General features: G+C 46.7%; 1 protein-coding gene across 1 annotated transcript in view; it reads left to right on the forward strand.

Moving 5' to 3' along the window:
* Positions 1-209: 209 nt before the first annotated feature.
* Positions 210-14,424, forward strand: part of ZHX3 (zinc fingers and homeoboxes 3) — a 101,473-nt gene continuing 87,258 nt past the window's right edge. Inside the window, exon 1 of the mRNA XM_063960248.1 lies at positions 210-384. The gene's annotated coding sequence lies outside the window, so the exon portion shown is untranslated. The remainder of the gene's footprint in view (positions 385-14,424) is intronic.

The following is a 14,424-nucleotide window of genomic DNA, read 5'->3' on the forward strand; positions in this document are numbered from 1 at the left end:
ACAACGCGCTGCTGCTCCTGCATTTCCCAATTCTTTTATGTTACCTATTACAGGTCAGAGTCAGGCAGCAGCAGCAGCAAACTAGTGGGAGGTTCAGGAGCAGAGCGTCGCGTATCAAGTATGATGCGCGCATTATAATCTGAGCATGCTCAGCGCAAGTAGCTGAGACCACGCCCTCTCCTCCCATCACAGTCACGTGGTAGTGTTTCATTAGCGGCGGTTGGCGCTGGTTTGAGTTTACCCTACCCTGGTTAAAATATGTCACATGGGGGTAGACAGCCAATCAGCACTTTGGATTGGTTCTCACATCGCCAGCGGCTCCGCCTCTTCCCGGGCCCTGAAACTGTCGAGTGCGGGCAGCGAAGAGGGACGTATATGGTGTCGGTGAGTATAGTCGGCTGGGGTGTATGTGGTGGGGACCACGGGCGGCGGCAGGAGCCAGCTGCTGTCCCTCATGTGTTAGTGGAGTGATGGTGGTCACATAAGGTTGTTGGAGGGGAGCTCTGTGAGACCCGCAGATGCGTGCTATGGAGGCTGGGCAGCAGCAGGGTGGTCATGCTTGTCCTTATGGGGGCCAAGTTACACAAGCTGCTGCGAACACAGGCCGGTCATGAGTAATAACAGGATGACTGTATAAGTTAAGCAAAGTCGGGCAGTGGGGTGGCTGTGCTGCTCACGCGTGGCTTGGGGTGACTGAGGGTTGCTTAGGGTGTGCATAGGGCACCTCTGCCTGGCCTTCCTGGTTTGCTTCACTGCTATGTTGCCCTGGACAACTTGATGTTAAAACCCAGCTCCTAAACTCGTTGCAGCATTCTCTATGGGTCAGAGCAAATACCCAGACCACAAACAAAGGGTATGGGGCTCCATAGTAGTCACTGAGAAACACACAATATATAACTAACAGGGAGACTAGATTATCGGTGCTATATGGATCCTCGTCATTCCAATAATGTTAGACGATCACTCTCCCTTTGTTGATCTTCAGGTTATTAGTTTAGTGCCTATTGAAGGATTACAGCATCGCTGGCAGTGTGGGTACATCCTGAGAGATTACTTTTTCACACCTCCAAACTTTCTCGTGTTCCTTTTTTTTTTTTTTCTTCATTAATATTTTTCATTGTTCTATGTTGTATTTTACTGATGGGTAATCCATACTGTTATCTACTGTAATCTCATTCAAACTTTATATATAGTTATGACCATGATATGCATGACATCAGACATGTTTCCTTTATGTTATGGTGCTACAGCTGCACCTCTCAAAGGGAAATTATGTATATTTTTCTGTTTCCCATTCTTGTTACTACATTTTTAGTTCAAATGTTTCATCTTTGGTGCTATGTATACAGTTATTGAGAAGTCATGGTAACTATTCTTCAGTGGTGATTATATATTTCTCAAAAAATACATTTACCAGGTATATAGTCTTCAAATTAACTAACTTGTGTACATCAAGGGTACTAGTTAATGTTTTGGTCTTCTAAGACAAGTCTCTTAGAAAACAGAAACTGTGACTTCTATCCTTGAGATGTACGTACCTGTATGAGTCAATAAATTTGATTAAAAACATGGCGTGTGCCCTCTTGCTTTATTATGGGCTACTGTACATGTGGTTATCTTGCGGTGTTCTACAGAGATCGGTAAGCATCCTAGTGGCTATGGCAGTGGTTCTCAAACTGTGTGCTGTGGGACACTTGCAGGGGTGCCTCAGGTTGGTGGTACAAGACCAATTTAAACTATTGTCAATGTAATAGGCAAAACTAGTGCTTGTGGCTGTCAATCATAAAATATGTGGACAAACAGGAGCAAATCTTTTCCCTCACCACATAACTGAACCTAAGGATTACATATAAACATTAGTTTATTCAAAAAAGTTTGGGAACCATTGGGCTGTGGATTATATTGTCACACACTTACAAAATATGTGTGTGTGATGTAATGAATAAGCTAATTGAAGAAATTGGGAGCTCACCTGATGGCCAGAAAAGTTATGGGTTGAGGTGTAATGTTAAATGCTCTATTATGCAAAAGAACTGATCCTGCCCTGTGTATATACCCAGTAAATTTGTTAAGATAGTCAGTGTTGATATTGAAATATTATGTGGGGCGGCTAGGTATGATCATTAATGAATTGAACTAATGCACAATTGAATGTAATTTTACAAATACAAATAATAAGGTTGTTTGCCTATGTTTGCAGCAAATAGTACAAGTAACAAGGTAGGTATAAATATTAAATCATTTATTGATACTTTTACAATAAAAATATGATATGCTGCTCAAAGGATATAGTGAATAAAGTATAGAGCAATGGAGTATGTAATGCAAATAAAACAATACTATAAACAGTACAGATTACACTGGAGAGGTGCACCAGGTAGTAGCGGGCCACTGGTCCCACTTGAGACCGGGACGTGTGGTACTTTCAGCTAACGGATGTGTGAACGGTACAAACAATCTCTATATATGAACAATTTTGCTCCTACATGTCAATACACCAATTCGCACTGTATATTTTCGTAAAGCAAGGAGTTGTCCTTTATACTTTCTTTCTAACATGACAATTTACTGTGGTAGATCTGTTCAGTGAACAATAAACACTCCAGTTCTTAAAGCAAATCTGTGCACACTCTGTATATATTTGTAATACAGTCTGAGTAAAAGCCTAATTTATATATAAAGGACTACTACGTGTTTAACTGGGAAGCTCTACAGTTGGTGTACTATTGTGTGCAAGCCTGTTGGTGTGTGTTGTAAAAGACCGATAAGCCTCAAAGAGAGCGTTGAGCTTGTAATTGCTTTGCAGGATCACGCCTCTGTCAGACACATTGGGCGATATTCAAGTGTTTATCGCTCTTGATCTCCCATCTAAAGTGACAGGAGATTGGGGGAGCCATATTCCATTGTACTTATTTGTCTCGCTCAGAGAGGTCCGGTTTAGCCGCGTAAAGCAGCTAAGCCTGACCAAACTACTGCGCGTGACGCAAAAAAGTCCCATTTGAGCGCTAAAATGTGTCAATTTTTTGCCGATTACAGCTTGCCACCCCCAGCGGGTGGGAGCTGAAATGCAGGCTTCAGCAGTCCGTTGTGTCCGAAGGGAACAGTAATACCTTTCATACTACCAATGCCGGATCCCACCCAGGAATTGGAAACGGGTCCTTCTTGTGTGGGATCCGGCATTGGCAGCTGCTGCAGGCTTCCCCGACCCAGTAATATGCCGGGCGGCTTGCCATAGCAGCGGAGGTGGAGGCGGCGCTGGGAGATGAGATCATCTCCGCGCCGCCTCTCCCTATCTAGTAAACGGGTCCCAGGCCGCATCGACCCAGGAGCCCGTTTACGCAGCCACTGACCCGGTATTCAACCCGGGCATAACACTGCTTTATACCCGGGTTGAATTGCTGGGTCAGGCGACCCAGGATTTCAGCTATGCCCCTTTCACACCGCATGCCGACCTGTGGCGACCCAGCAATATGCCGGGTCGATACCGGGTTATTTGTGTGGTGTGAAAGCGGTATAAATGATTTGCTCAGTTGGGTGCCATCTACTGGCTGCCGGTTTATTGAAAATTGTATTTCTCTGACGTCCTAAGTGGATGCTGGGGACTCCGTCAGGACCATGGGGAATAGCGGCTTCGCAGGAGACAGGGCACAAAAGTAAAAGCTTTAGGATCAGGTGGTGTGCACTGGCTCCTCCCCCTATGACCCTCCTCCAAGCCTCAGTTAGATCTTTGTGCCCGGCCGAGAAGGGTGCAATCTAGGTGGCTCTCCTAAAGAGCTGCTTAGAGTAAAAGTTTTGTTAGGTTTTTTATTTTCAGTGAGTCCTGCTGGCAACAGGCTCACTGCATCGAGGGACTTAGGGGAGAAGAAGTGAACTCACCTGCGTGCAGGATGGATTGGCTTCTTAGGCTACTGGACACTAGCTCCAGAGGGACGATCACAGGTACAGCCTGGATGGGTCACCGGAGCCGCGCCGCCGACCCCCTTGCAGATGCTGAAGAGAGAAGAGGTCCAGAAATCGGCGGCTGAAGACTTCCCAGTCTTCTTAAGGTAGCGCACTGCAGCTGTGCGCCATTGCTCTCAGCACACTTCACACCAACGGTCACTGAGGGTGCAGGGCGCTGGGGGGGGCGCCCTGAGCAGCAATGAATGTACCTATGCTGGCTAAAAATACATCACATATAGCCCTGGGGCTATATGGATGTATTTAACCCCTGCCAGGTTGTCAGAAAAACGGAGAAGAAGCCCACCGAAAAAGGGGCGGGGCCTATTCTCCTCAGCACACAGCGCCATTTTCCCTCACAGAACTGCTGGTGGGAAGGCTCCCAGGCTCTCCCCTGCACTGCACTACAGAAACAGGGTTAAAACAGAGAGGGGGGGCATTTTTGTGGCGATTATTATTACATATTAAGATGCTATAAGGGAAAACACTTATATAAGGTTGTCCCTGTAAAATTATAGCGTTTTGGTGTGTGCTGGCAACTCTCCCTCTGTCTCCCCAAAGGGCTAGTGGGGTCCTGTCCTCTATCAGAGCATTCCCTGTGTGTGTGCTGTGTGTCGGTACGTGTGTGTCGACATGTATGAGGACGATGTTGGTGAGGAGGCGGAGCAATTGCCTGTAATGGTGATGTCACTCTCTAGGGAGTCGACACCGGAATGGATGGCTTATTTAGGGAATTACGTGATAATGTCAACAAGCTGCAAGGTCGGTTGACGACATGAGACGGCCGGCAAACCAATTAGTACCTGTCCAGGCGTCTCAAACACCGTCAGGGGCTTTAAAACGCCCATTACCTCAGTCGGTCGACACAGACACGGACACTGACTCCAGTGTCGACGGTGAAGAAACAAACGTATTTTCCATTAGGGCCACACGTTACATGTTAAGGGCAATGAAGGAGGTGTTACATATTTCTGATACTACAAGTACCACAAAAAAGGGTATTATGTGGGGTGTGAAAAAACTACCTGTAGTTTTTCCTGAATCGGATAAATTAAATGAAGTGTGTGATGATGCGTGGGTCTCCCCCGATAGAAAATTAAAGGCGCTCACACGCTTATCAAAACAAGTGGCGTTACCGTCTCCAGATACGGCCGCCCTCAAGGAGCCAGCTAATAGGAGGCTGGAAAATATCCTAAAAAGTATATACACACATACTGGTGTTATACTGCGACCAGCGATCGCCTCAGCCTGGATGGGCAGCGCTGGGGTGGCTTGGTCGGATTCCCTGACTGAAAATATTGATACCCTTGACAGGGACAGTATTTTATTGACTATAGAGCATTTAAAGGATGCATTTCTATATATGCGAGATGCACAGAGGGATATTTGCACTCTGGCATCAAGAGTAAGTGCGATGTCCATGTCTGCCAGAAGATGTTTATGGACACGACAGTGGTCAGGTGATGCAGATTCCAAACGGCAGTATTGCCGTATAAAGGGGAGGAGTTATTTGGGGTCGGTCCATCGGACCTGGTGGCCACGGCAACAGCTGGAAAATCCACCTTTTTACCCCAAGTCACATCTCAGCAGAAAAAGACACCGTCTTTTCAGCCTCAGTCCTTTCGTCCCCATAAGGGCAAGCGGGCAAAAGGCCAGTCATATCTGCCCAGGGGTAGAGGAACGGAAGAAGACTGCAGCAGGCAGCCCCTTCCCAGGAACAGAAGCCCTCCACCGCTTCTGCCAAGTCCTCAGCATGACGCTGGGGCCGTACAAGCGGACTCAGGTGCGGTGGGGGGGGTCGTCTCAAGAGTTTCAGCGCGCAGTGGGCTCACTCGCAAGTGGACCCCTGGATCCTACAAGTAGTATCCCAGGGGTACAGATTGGAAATTCGAGACGTCTCCCCCTCGCAGGTTCCTGAAATCTGCTTTACCAACGTCTCCCTCCGACAGGGAGGCAGTATTGGAAACAATTCACAAGCTGTATTCCCAGCAGGTGATAATCAAAGTACCCCTCCTACAACAAGGAAAGGGGTATTATTCCACACTATTTGTGGTACTGAAGCCAGACGGCTCGGTGAGATTTATTCTAAATCTGAAATCTTTGAACACTTACATACAAAGGTTCAAATCAAGATGGAGTCACTCAGAGCAGTGATAGCGAACCAGGAAGAAGGAGACTATATGGTGTCCCTGGACATCAAGGATGCTTACCTCCATGTCCCAAATTGCCCTTCTCACCAAGGGTACCTCAGGTTCGTGGTACAGAACTGTCACTATCAGTTTCAGACGCTGCCGTTTGGATTGTCCACGGCACCCCGGGTCTTTACCAAGGTAATGGCCGAAATGATGATTCTTCTTCAAAGAAAAGGCGTCTTAATTATCCCTTACTTGGACGATCTCCTGATAAGGGCAAGGTCCAGAGAACAGTTGGAGGTCGGAGTAGTACTATCTCAAGTAGTTCTACGACAGCACGGGTGGATTCTAAATATTCCAAAATCGCAGCTGATTCCGACGACACGTCTGCTGTTACTAGGGATGATTCTGGACACAGTCCAGAAAAAGGTGTTTCTCCCGGAGGAGAAAGACTGGGAGTTATCCGAGCTAGTTAGGAACTTCCTAGAACCAGGCCAAGTGTCAGTGCATCAATGCACAAGAGTCCTGGGAAAAATGGTGGCTTCTTACGAAGCGATTCCATTCGGCAGATTTCACGAAAGAATTTTTCAGTGGGATCTGCTGGACGAATGGTCCGGGTCGCATCTTCAGATGCATCAGCGGATAATCCTGTCTCCAAGGACAAGGGTGTCTCTTCTGTGGTGGCTGCAGAGTGCTCATCTACTAGAGGGCAGCAGATTCGGCATTCAGGACTGGGTCCTGGTGACCACGGATGCCAGTCTGAGAGGCTGGGGAGCAGTCACACAGGGAAGAAATTTCCAAGGAGTGTGGTCAAGTCTGGAGACTTCTCTCCACATAAATATACTGGAGCTAAGGGCAATTTACAATGCTCTGAGCCTAGGAAGACCTCTGCTTCAAAGTCAACCGGTGCTGATCCAGTCGGACAACATCACGGCAGTCGCCCACGTAAACAGACAGGGCGACACAAGAAGCCGGAGGGCAATGGCAGAAGCTGCAAGGATTCTTCGCTGGGCGGAAAATCATGTGATAGCACTGTCAGCAGTGTTCATTCCGGGAGTGGACAACTGGGAAGCAGACTTCCTCAGCAGGCACGACCTCCACCCGGGAGAGTGGGGACTTCACACGGAAGTCTTCCACATGATTGTGAACCATTGGGAAAAACCAAAGGTGGACATGATGGCGTCCCGCCTGAACAAAAAACTGGACAGGTATTGCGCCAGGTCAAGAGACCCTCAGGCAATAGCTGTGGACGTTCTGGTAACACCGTGGGTGTACCAGTCGGTGTATGTGTTCCCTCCTCTGCTTCTCATACCTAAGGTACTGAGAATTATAAGACGTAGAGGAGTAAGAACTATACTCGTGGCTCCGGATTGGCCAAGAAGGTCTTGGTACCCGGAACTTCAAGAGATGCTCACAGAGGACTCATGGCCTCTGCCGCTAAGAAGGGACTTGCTTCAGCAAGTACCATGTCTGTTCCAAGACTTACCGCGGCTGCGTTTGACGGCATGGCGGTTGAACGCCGGATCCTAAGGGAAAAAGGCATTCCGGAAGAGGTCATTCCTACCCTGGTCAAAGCCAGGAAGGAGGTGACCGCACAACATTATCACCACATGTGGCGAAAATATGTTGCGTGGTGTGAGGCCAGGAAGGCCCCACGAAGAAATTTCAACTCGGTCGATTCCTGCATTTCCTGCAAACAGGAGTGTCTATGGGCCTCAAATTGGGATCCATTAAGGTTCAAATTTCGGCCCTGTCGATTTTCTTCCAGAAAGAATTGGCTTCAGTTCCTGAAGTCCAGAAGTTTGTCAAGGGAGTACTGCATATACAACCCCCTTTTGTGCCTCCAGTGGCACTGTGGGATCTCAACGTAGTTCTGGGATTCCTCAAATCACATTGGTTTAAACCGCTCAAATCTGTGGATTTGAAATATCTCACATGGAAAGTGACCATGATGTTGGCCCTGGCCTCGGCCAGGCGAGTGTCAGAATTGGCGGCTTTGTCTCACAAAAGCCCATATCTGATTGTCCATTCGGACAGGGCAGAGCTGCGGACTCGTCCCCAGTTTCTCCCTAAGGTGGTGTCAGCGTTTCACCTGAACCAGCTTATTGTGGTACCTGCGGCTACTAGGGACTTGGAGGACTCCAAGTTGCTAGATGTTGTCAGGGCCCTGAAAATATAGGTTTCCAGGACGGCTGGAGTCAGGAAAACTGACTTGCTGTTATCCTGTATGCACCCAACAAACTGGGTGCTCTTGCTTCTAAGCAGACGATTGCTAGTTGGATGTGTAGTACAATTCAGCTTGCACATTCTGTGGCAGGCCTGCCACAGCCAAAATATGTAAATGCCCATTCCACAAGGAAGGTGGGCTCATCTTGGGCGGCTGCCCGAGGGGTCTCGGCTTTACAACTTTGCCGAGCTGCTACTTGGTCAGGGGCACACCCTGACTGAAGAGGACCTGGAGTTCTCTCATTCGGTGCTGCAGAGTCATCCGCACTCTCCCGCCCGTTTGGGAGCTTTGGTATAATCCCCATGGTCCTGATGGAGTCCCCAGCATCCACTTAGGACGTCAGAGAAAATAAGAATTTACTTACCGATAATTCTATTTCTCGTAGTCCGTAGTGGATGCTGGGCGCCCATCCCAAGTGCGGATTGTCTGCAATACTTGTACATAGTTATTGTTACAAAAATCGGGTTATTATTGTTGTGAGCCATCTTTTCAGAGGCTCCTCTATTATCATGCTGTTAACTGGGTTCAGATCACAGGTTGTACAGTGTGATTGGTGTGGCTGGTATGAGTCTTACCCGGGATTCAAAATCCTTCCTTATTGTGTACGCTCGTCCGGGCACAGTACCTAACTGGAGTCTGGAGGAGGGTCATGGGGGGAGGAGCCAGTGCACACCAGCTAGTCCTAAAGCTTTTACTTTGTGCCCAGTCTCCTGCGGAGCCGCTATTCCCCATGGTCCTGACGGAGTCCCCAGCATCCACTACGGACTACGAGAAATAGAATTATCGGTAAGTAAATTCTTATTTTTACAGGGTAAGGGTACAGACAAAAGAAAAAGAGGGGGGGGGGGGGCGGGGGGATAAAATAAGAAATGGGAATGCAAATATATCAATGTGTACATAATACCGTATATTTAATAAAATAACAAATAGTAATTATACATTAGCAATAGTACATCATTTCTGGTTAAACTTTTTACTGACAGTACTGCTGTAACACGCGTAACATTCCTGATGTAATTAGTTTTAAATCATTTACCTCCACTTGAGGCTGATAGAACCTAGCTGGAAGCTTAGGGGGTACACACGGAGAGATCTGTGCTTAAATTCTAAGCACACTGACTGGATTGCTTAGAAGTTATGCACTGATCTCTCCGTGTGTATGCCCCACAGTGATAGCGATGCGCGGCACAGTGCTTCGCTATTGCCGGTGCTAGATTGGCACAATTTAGCACATCGCTCATTTTACTGCTGGGTGAAATGAGCGCCCTCCTCACTCGGCACACATCGCGCTGTGTGCTGAGTGGGGAGAGATGTGTACTGAGCGTTTGTGCTAGATCGCTCAGCACACATCTCTGGGGAAATCTCCCCTTGTGTACGGGGCTTTAGGGTAGAAAAACATTACATGGGCTAATTGAGTCTGCCCCATTGTGTAAAGTTATCTGTTGGATTAACCTGCAGATTCTGTGATGGTTATCCCATGTGATTGTTCATACCATATCAGAAGTATCCCTAAAGATTTCTTGTGTCCTAAATTGTTTCTTGTTCCCAGTGGGGTGCAATTCAATTGGTTTAGTGTGCCTGATCAACTGTCACTTTAGACAGGGTGATATTCAATTGTTTGTTCCAGCGTTGGGCGCCCACTGTTTTTCACGCTTTTGGCACCCATATAGCTGCTTTATGTGTCAAAACTGTTGCATACGACAAGGAAAATAAGCGAAAAGCCAGACTTTTCACATATTTCTGCCCGTCCCCTCAGAACAATGTAAGCAGAAATAATGGGCATCTGCAGTATTTGTGCCTGATTGGAGCCTATTTCTGCCAATACATGGCACCTGTTGCTTGCACATTATGGAGCTATCCCTTCTGTGGAATACGTGCATTTACTGGCGGGCGGGATGCCGGCTGTCAATATCCAGACAGTGGCACCCCACCCGTCAAAATGCTGGCTGCAGGGCGAGCACTAAGTCTCCTTGTGAGTTAGGTGGCTCTCTGCGCTCGCCACAGGATCTATTCCTGCAGTATGGGTGTTGTGGACACCCACAGGTGGGAGGAGCCCTGTTGCGCCAGGTTTCTGGCTGTCGTTATTGTCGGCTGTCTGGCTTTCGGCAATGGGATCCCGACAGCCGGCATTTTAACGGCAAAAATTTTGGCTGCCTGACCATGTACTAGCAACCGTTGAGGTACTGGCAGGTTAATAATCATGTGGCCTGACTTTGATGCATTATTTCTTTTGCGATTAATTGATAAGCTATATTCTAATAGTACATCATCAAGAAAAACGGAAGCCTACATTGCATAGGTAACGAGCCTACTTTAATACTGTTCAGCTCTGTAATTTAATTTTTTGAATTTATTTTGTGCTGTAGCGTGTGTGTGTCTTGTCTTAAACATTTATAAATTGAGAAATTCTATTTAACCACACAAATTTCCTTTCTTTGATTTAAGATAACACTCGCATTTGGAAGATATTTTTCACATACCTATGATGCTCCAGCTTTTACCATGGTAAAGGGCCCCATACACTAGAACGATTTTGCTCAATTCGGGCAGATATATAGGGGGAAATCGTGCATTTTTGCTGTGTATCTAATCCGATGCGTGTCCCCGTGAGCGTCGGGTCGACTCCTCCACGTCGTTGGTGCTGCACTCGTTATTAGTCATGATCAAATGGAATTGTATGGAATCGAACGGAAAAAAGTGTGGTTTTTGTGCTCGCGATATATTGCATGCGATCTGTAGTAGGAAGTTTGAAGCACCCTACTCCAGCCCATCAGATGTATCTGATGGTACCTGTGAATGCATGCTATACATCCCATGCGATGTGTAGGCACTTGACATATCGTATGCGATGTATAGCATGCTCAAAAAAGTCAAATTGTACCAAATCGTTTGGAATCATATGTAAACACTCCCGGGAGAGTTCAGGGGAAATTGCCCCGACTTCAGCCTCTAGACATATCGTTCTAGTGTATGGGGCCCTTTACATATAGAGGTAGTGAGGTACTCCTAGTCCATTTTGACAATACAATAGACCACGAACAGCAGGTAGCATGGTCATTTGGATACATGAAATAAGTACCAACAATACTGGCTAGGTATTTCTTATAATAATCCCTTGTATCATTAAATGCAGAGCTAGGCATCTTAATAAGAAATATAAAAAGACCAGTGGTTAGTGCTCTTCTCCAAATGACATATTGGGGTCAATTCTATTCGGCAACTAAAGAATAGCGCCGGGAATTAGCTCCCGACGCTATTCAATTCTGCTACTAGTTGCCCGCAATTGTCGGGAATTCTTCTCTCATCCCCAGGGGATGAGAGAATAAACCCGACAAAAGTGCTGCCTCGCGGCCGGCGCGAGGCTGATTCTGTCGGGAATCAGCCTCGCGCCGGGTAGTTAAGTCGGAGAATGCCCGTTCTCCCGACAAAACTACCTGTTAAGTCGGCGAGAACGGGACATCGCCGACTTAACTTTAGCTGAATTGAATAGCGTCGGGAGCTAATTCCCGGCGCTATTCTTTAGTTGCCGAATAGAATTGACCCCAAAGGGAGATGGAGGCACTAATGTACTTAACTGTGATGGAAATGTGAAAACAAGATCTAGGGAGTTTACTTGGTGGCTTGCCAGAACAGAATTATGCAAGAAGACCTGTCTTTATAATGCAGGTAGAAGCTTTCTAGCAATATGAAATGCAAATGAACTTTGAATGACGGCAGTGTCCTGGAATATGTGCTTCTGCTCGCTGTTGCCCTTGCTGATGGTTTTTCCTTAGTGTTCCATGCTGACATCACCTTACACACTGTTGCTTGTTAAATAGTCGGTCGCTGAAGCTCATCCTTCACATACAGTAGTCTGCTCTCTGTTAGAGGAATAGTAGCCATAAGTATAGGCAACCAGGACAGTTTAGCATTTGTAGCCATAATCCTGACCCTGTGAGATGTTGTTTTTGTTTAGATCCATACTTTCTGTATGCTTACAAGGTAATTATACCCCTTTCACACAGATAATGAAATTCTCGGGTCCTTTTTCTGTGTGAAAGGGTCATCCCAGGTTGAAATTCATGTGACTTCAGCCTAGGAATTTACCAGGGTTGGAGACGTGGGAATTTTCAACCCGGGTTGACCCTTTCACACAGATGAAATACCCGTTTTGATCCGCAAATTACGGGGTAGAAATTCTTGAACTGGTAATTTGCTTTTCTGTGTGAAAGGGGAGGTCAGGTAGAGACCGGCAAAACGACCTGGTACTGAAATGCCGGGTAATTGCTGGGATTTTCTGTCTGAAAAGGGTATTAATTTCAGAAGTATGGGGTCATTTAGGTGCTGCTGTTCTTCTTACTCCTGTTAAAATGATTTGCTGTACGCAATTGTGATTATATGCTAATAAGAGCAGAAGCTAACCCGTGCAGAAGGACACTCACTGTGATCGCATCTTTTGCACACGGACTCGCATGATTGCAGGAACATCGGTAACATTGTTGCACATTGGGTCACCACACAGAGCCTGAGTGCCTCTGAAGATTTGCAAGCTGAGCTGCTCTCCCGGGACACACAGGCCTCTCCAGTGTGATTTCAGCTGCTATGCACGCCCAGAAAACGCCATCCAAATAGCCATAAACTTCTGTATTTGTATGACCACTGCCTGTTACCAACCCCTACGCTGACTTATACCCCTTTCACACAGACCAAAATTTCCTGGGTTATTGCACATGAACGCACATCAACCCGGGAATTTGCTCAGTGTGAAATGGTCCCGGGACAAAATCCCGGAAATCATTCTTCGGCATTTCAACCCTGCTATCGACCAGGGTTGGTCCCGGGATCTTCCCAGGAACCTGGTCAGTGTGAATGGTGCAGGGACATGTCCCGCCTTCCCGGGTTGCCTCTGCTGATGCTGATTGGCTATTCAGGGCACTTCCTGGTCTTGTAATTTTTCTGAGACGCGCAGAGGAAGTACAGCAGCGTGGAGGCAGGTAAATGCAGGGCCATCCCGGGTTCAGTATGAAAGGGGCCAACCCGGGAATGTCCCTGCATGATCCCGGGGCCGAATTCCCGGGTTAAGTCCCTGCATTTTTGGTGTGAAAGGGGTATTACTGTCACTCGCTGTGCTACTAAAATCCTGCTGCGACTGCACTTGTGAATCATGGCATATGCACACTGTGGCACATATGCATGCGCAGTCTGAAAACAGTACAACCACCGCTTCGCGTCCACACCTGAATGACCTCCTACATGCACACAGATGTGCCATATATGAACATCGCTATTTGCTCAGTGCACCTTTATGGAGTAAAACAGTATTGATTTATGGAGGAAACAGTATTGATTTTGCTGGTTTTAGTTTTGTGTCTAATGCCTTTATATTGATGCATATAAGAATTTGAGCCCAATTTCTTCACACCTGGGTACTCTTGTGTGTTCAAATAAATCGAGGGCCAGTCTATCTGATGACATGACTGGTAGTTAAAGATGTGGCTTAGAGATTTGCAGATCTATAGTGAATCGTGACCTATAAGTCTTCTCTTAATAGTTGCTAGTGTAATTAATATGTATTAGAATCAATTGGGTTACAGGAGGCCGTAAACTGAGAATCTAAATATACCCTAAGTTAGACTGTAGAAGCACTGCCTATATACTAACGCATAGCATAATATCTGGGGTGTATAAAAGTTGAAGATAACAATGGCAATCCAAAATTCTAAACGGACAGTCTGAAACAAGCATATTTGTGCTTATTAAAATGTGCGTCCCGTTTTCCTCTGTGATCCATAGTCACTGCTAATAACGGAGTATCTGCATTTAGAGGTCCGTACAAGAGTCCAATAACACTTATATTAAAGTCCCAACTATATATACACAATAGCCGTCGTCCCCTTATATCTGTTAGAGTGTGTGTGTATAATGAAGAATAATCCACATTTCTAGGCAATATAATATGAAGAGCCCCACAATGGTATGCGTTTTAAAATACTGCCCGTCGGGATCCCGACAGGAGTACAATCCCACCGCTGGAATGCCTGTGAGGTAGGTGATTCTCCCTTTGTGGGTGTCCACGACACCCATCAATGCACTCTCCCTGATGCCGGCATAGTGGCGGACGGGATGCTGCTATCGGTATAGTGACAG

Source organism: Pseudophryne corroboree, chromosome 3 (genome assembly GCF_028390025.1).
Source record: "Pseudophryne corroboree isolate aPseCor3 chromosome 3, aPseCor3.hap2, whole genome shotgun sequence".
NCBI lineage: Eukaryota > Metazoa > Chordata > Amphibia > Anura > Myobatrachidae > Pseudophryne > Pseudophryne corroboree.